At 42.1% G+C, this 5,684-nt stretch overlaps 1 long non-coding RNA gene and 1 pseudogene across 1 annotated transcript; both read right to left on the bottom strand.

Annotated features, from left to right (window-relative positions):
* Positions 1-236: 236 nt before the first annotated feature.
* Positions 237-1,117, bottom strand: LOC130137722 (uncharacterized; annotated as a pseudogene).
* A 1,018-nt stretch (positions 1,118-2,135) lies between these two features.
* LOC130140630 (uncharacterized) lies at positions 2,136-4,702 on the bottom strand. The gene is made up of 2 exons (XR_008818637.1): positions 4,117-4,702; positions 2,136-2,596 (listed from the first exon to the last, which is right to left on the bottom strand). It is a non-coding gene; the product is annotated as an uncharacterized LOC130140630 (long non-coding RNA).
* Between the last annotated feature and the right edge of the window lie 982 nt (positions 4,703-5,684).

The following is a 5,684-nucleotide window of genomic DNA, read 5'->3' as shown; positions in this document are numbered from 1 at the left end:
CCTACATTGGGCAAGTAACCCAGGGTGTGTTTGGTAATTGGTCAAATAGTAACCGATTATATTCTTTTATTCCTAGAATCGCTTTTGGAATGAAATCGCTTGGTAAATTTTTTGTTCCCGAGCACAAATTTGCACAAATTTGTTCCTAGAATCGCTTTGAATGAGATCAAGAAGCAAGAAAAAGCTACTTCTTGATTCTAGGAACAAGAATCAGAAATGGAAAAGAAATTCTTCTTCTTCTTCTTCTTCTTCTTCTTCTGCTTCTGCTTCTTCTTCTTCTTCTTCTTCTTCTTCTTCTTCTTAGCTACTTCTTGATTCTAGGAACAAGAATCAGAAATGGAAAAGAAATTCTTCTTCTTCTTCTTCTTCTTCTTCTGCTTCTTCTTCTTCTTCTTCTTCTGCTTCTTCTTCTTCTTCTGCTTCTTCTTCTTCTTTTTTCTTCTGCTTCTTCTTCTTCTTCTGCTTCTGCTTCTTCTTCTTCTTCTTCTGCTTCTGCTTCTTCTTCTTCTTCTTCTGCTTCTCCTTCTTCTTCTTCTTCTTCTGCTTCTCCTTCTGCTTCTTCTTCTCCTGCTTCTCCTTCTTCTCCTTCTTCTCCTGCTTCTCCTTCTTCTCCTTCTTCTTCTTCTTCTGCTGCTTCTTCTCCTTCTTCTTCTCCTTCTTCTTCTGCTTCTGCTTCTTCTTCTTCTGCTTCTTCTGCTTCTTCTTTTGCTTCTTCTTCTTCTTCTTCTGCTTCTTCTTCTCCTTCTCCTTCTTCTCCTTCTTCTGCTTCTTCTCCTTCTTCTTCTTCTTCTTCTGCTTCTCCTTCTTTTCTTCTTCTTCTTCTTCTTCTTCTTTTTCTTAGCTACTTCTTGATTCTAGGAACAAGAATCAGAAATGGAAAAGAAATTCTTCTTCTTCTTCTTCTTCTTCTTCTTCTTCTTAGCTACTTCTTGATTCTAGGAACACGAATCAGAAATGGAAAAGAAATTCTTCTTCTTCTTCTTCTTCTTCTTCTTCTTCTTCTTCTTCTCTTCTTCTTCTTCTGCTTCTTCTTCTGCTTCTGCTTCTTCTTCTGCTTCTTCTTCTGCTTCTTCTTCTTCTTCTTCTGCTTCTTCTGCTTCTTCTTCTTCGTTTTCTTCCTGGCCTGTGGCTAGTCAGCGGCCACCGGCGAACGGCCACAGGCCAAGGCCGGTGAGGGTGTCGCGGCCCTTGCCGGCGAGGGCATGGGCTAGACCCTTGCCGCCTGGGCGAGGATCGTCCTTGCCGGATCTATCGTGGGCTACCCTTGCCGTCGCCCTTGCCAGATCCAACAAGGGCGGCTTGTAGCCTGGGCGAAGGTCGCCCTCGCCAGATCTAGTAAGGGTGACTAGTCATGGCCACGGTTTGGAACCGACCGGTTCCGGTTCGTGGCCAAGTATGAACCGGAACCGGACGGTTCCGGGCCGGTTCCAGGCCGGTTCCGGTTCCGGTTCAGGTTCGGAACCGGTTCCGAGCCGGTTCATAATTTTTCTTTTCTGTTTTTTTCCTTTTTCTTTTCCTTTTCTTTTTTTTTTCTTTTCTTCCTCCGCCGGCCATAGCCGGGGGCCGGCGACCTCCGCCGGCCTCAGGCGAGGCCGCCCTCGCCGGCTCGGGCGAGGGCCGCCCTCGCTTTGGGCCGGGCGAGGCCGGCCTCGCCGAGATCGGGCGAAGGCTCGACCTCGCCGATGTCGGGCGAGGCTGACCTCGCCCGCAACCGGCGAGGCCGACCTCGCCCGACGCCGGCGAGGCTCGACCTCGTCGGCACCGGGCGAGGCCGGCCTCCCCGAGGCCGGCGGAGGTCGAACCCTCGCCAGATCTGGGCGAGGCTCGACCTCGCCGGCCGGCGAGGCCGACCTCGCCGCACCGGGCGAGGCCGGCCTCGCCCGATCCGGTAAGGCCGGCCTCGCCCGGCACCAAAGCGAGGGCGGCCTCGCCCGACGCCGGCGGAGGAAGAAACGAAAAAAAAAAAAAAGGAAAAGGAAAAGAAAAAAAACAGAAAAGGAAAAACAGAAAAGAAAATAATTAAAAACTTAAAAAATTACTGTTCCGGTGACGGAACATTATTCAATATAAATTGTAATTAAAATGTAAATTGTAATCAAATTTGGGGACAAAAAGACAAGAGAGAAAGAGAGGGCTTGAACTTAATAAATTATCATTAAGCACATTACAATTCGTTACAACGATCTATAAAAAAAAGGAGCACAATATATATGCCCTAAAATGATCCCAAAACCTAAGCATTCCGTGCGCAGGGGACCAGAGGTCACATGTCGTCGGATTATACTTCGGTTTCCCTAAGCTCACGTGGGCGTACCCGGTATGAGAAACAAGGGTTCCCGAAATATTTACCAACTCCAATAGTTCTTTTACCCTCAATCGTCACTACCCGTTCCAGTACCGGTACCGGTACCAGTAGCGGTAGTATCTTCGTCGTTAAAGAATTCGGATTCATTATTCCGATCTATCTCTTGTTGCCGGTATTGAGCCTTCGTCCAATCAGCAACACAAGCTTGAATCTCCACTGATTCTGGAGCTAATCTTGAACGATGTTCGTCCAAAATATTACCTCCGGCACTGAATGCTTGTTCGACCGCAACTGTGGAACAAGGGGTTGAAAAAATCTGTTTTGCAATAAGAGAAAGGATTGGGTATTAGCTTGCGTGCCTCTTCCATCAATCCAAAATTAAAAAATCTGTACCACCTTCGGATTCAATAAACTCAAATGAAACGGTTAGATAAATTTCTAATTCAGAAATATTTTCTATTACTCCCTTTTGTTTTTTTTGTCTATGTAATAAAAGTTGGTACCCTCTACTAATTTTACCTGTACTGTCATTTTGTATCTCCGTAGATTGAGAAGATCCAATATCACCTAAATTATATTTAGTATAAAATTCATTATATATTTCTATTACTACGTTTTTAACCTCACGTACTATGGTTGTAACATTTATCGCATCATAATGTAAACATTGATAATACGTACGCAAAAAATCATTTAAGCCATCCAATTTGCAACGCGGATCAAAAACACAAGCAACTAAATAAATAATGGGAATTTCGCTATAATAATGTAGCCACTTCATTTTCATTGCAACGATAGTATGTTGTAATTCAACATCATTTTCATATTCATCAAAAATTTCGACAATATTAGTACACTCTACTAAAAATAAATGTGTAGTAGGATAATAAACACCGGATAAAGTATAAGTTGCATCATTAAAAACCTTTAAAACATCTAAAAATTTTTGGCAAATATCCCACTCTTGTGGGTATAAATTAATATGAGGTATATTATTAGAAATGAATGCACATAATAAATCTTTATATGCTAAAGATTCACTAAGCAAGTGAAAAGTAGAATTCCAACGAGTTGGAACATCTCTTGGAAATCTTTTTGGCTTTTTGCCATTTTCTCTACAAAATCTACCCCATTCTTTCATTTTTTGGGGATGTTTCCATAAAAATTGAATCGCCGTTTTTATTGGTTGAAGAAAAATATCAAGAGTTTTCAAACCATCTTGTACACATAAATTTAAAACATGACAAGCACATCTAACGTGAAAAAATTTTCCGCCAAAAGCGGGTTTACAAATATTTTCTAAATCGCCAATTGAAGCGGTATTTGCTACGGCATTATCAAAACCAATTGAAAAAATTTTGTTAAGCAAATAATATTCTTCTAAAACTTGCATAATTATTCTATAAATATTATTTGCCGTATGCTTATCATCGAAAACTCTAAATACAATAACTCTTTTTTGAATACTCCACTCGTCATCTATCCAATGACATGTTATGCCCATGTAAGAATGATTTTGCCAATGATCACTCTAAATATTACTACCTATATGCACGCATCCATTAAATTGCATAAAAAAGTTTTGTAAATCTTTTTTTCCATTTTTGTAAAGATCTTTAATTACTCGTTTAGTTGAATTTCTAGGAACACGTTTTGCTTGTGGAGCACATGTTTTTTGTACAAATTCATTAAAACCAAATCTTTCTCCAAAATTAAATGCTAAATGCTCAACGAAAATAAATTTGCCTAATTCTTCCTTATAAGTTTTTTCATTAAAACGAAATAAAGGGGAAGTGTTAGGATTGACGTACCCGGAAATTTGTTGTTGCCCGATATCGATTCCCGTTTCGGTTGGATGTTTGCTCCTAAGATGTCGTTTAAATGTTCCATATCTTTGTCCACCTGTATATTTATATATTTTCCCACAATATTTACAAATTATATCATACCTTTTTTTACCAATATCAAACCTTTCCATTTTCGTGAAGTGATTCCAAATGTCAGATGTAAATTCCCATTCTGCTTCCTTTGTTGTAGATATTTCGGCAGGAGGATGAAAACTTTCTTGCGTCGGGACGCGCTCCATATCGGGAAAAATGTTGATTTCATCCTCTTGAAAATCTGCATATTCACGAGGATCAAAAGAATGATGGGATTCCGTCATGATATTCTTACCTTTGCCAGTTGGCACTCGACTTCCACTTGTCATTTTTTGAGTGGATTGAGAGAATTGAGTGGATTAATTGGGAGAATTAAGAAAGAATTGCGTGGATTGAGAAAATTGAGAGAATTTAAGAGAATTTGAGAGAATTTTGAGTATTGAGAAAATTTGAGACTTGAGAGAAGAGAATTTGAGAGAATTTGAGAGAATTGTGAGTATTGAGAGAATTTATAAGAAAAAAATGAGAAGAAAATTTAGGATTAAAAAAAAAGAAAAGATAACCGTTGCAATTTTGCAACGGTTATCTTTTTTTTTTTTAAATTTTTGCCCGTTTGGGCGTTGGTTTTGCCGTTGCCGCCGCAGCCCCAAAGGCCGCCCTGGCAACGGCCGCAGCAAGCGCAAGCCCGCCGCAGTGGGCTCGCGACGACGTGCACTCGCCGCGGGGTTTTTTTTTTTTTTTAATTTGCCGCAGCAGGCCTCGCAAACGTGCATGCCCCGCTGCGGGGGTTTATTATTTTTTTTTTTAATTTGCCCGCAGCAGGCTCGCAGACGTGCAGCCCCGCTGCGGGGTTTATTTTTTTAAACAAAATTTGCCCGCAGCAGGGCTCGCAGACGTGCAGCCCCGTCGCGGGGTTTTAAAAAAATTTGCCCGTTGCCGCCCGGCACGGGCCGCAACAAGAAGATCAGCAGCCTTTTTCTTTTTTTTTTTTTTTTTTTTTAACCGGGCCAGGAACCGACGGTTCCGGGCCGGTTCAAAAATTTCTAGAACCGGAACCGGGCCGTAGGGCACGGGCCGGTTCCGGTTCCGAACCGCGGGCCCGGTCAACGAGCCGGGCCCGGGTTTGACCGGGCCGGTTCCGGTCCGGGCCCGGGTTTGACCGGGCCGGTTCCGGTCCGGCTCCGGGCCGAAACCGGCCCGTGGTCACCACTAAGGGTGACCCTCGCCCAAGCCGCTAGCTGCCCTCGTCAGCGCCGGCAACCTGGCCATGGGCCAAGAAAGGGGAAGAAAAAAAAAGAAATATTAAAAAATTCAAAATATTATTAATAAAAAGAAATTTTGTACAGTTACCAAACACATTTCTGTTCTTTTTCTATTCCAAGAATAGAAATTTTGGACAGTTATCAAACACCTTTAAATGCTTGGAAATTGTTTCAAGGAATGGAATCTAAAAAAATCATTTCTGAGCAGAAATTATTTCCGAGAGCAGAATAGTTACC

This window comes from Syzygium oleosum, unplaced genomic scaffold (assembly GCF_021117445.2).
Source record: "Syzygium oleosum isolate NSW1041296 unplaced genomic scaffold, Sole_v2.1 Sole_v2.01, whole genome shotgun sequence".
Taxonomy (NCBI): Eukaryota; Viridiplantae; Streptophyta; class Magnoliopsida; order Myrtales; family Myrtaceae; genus Syzygium; species Syzygium oleosum.
This window is presented reverse-complemented; position numbering and strand designations above follow the sequence as displayed.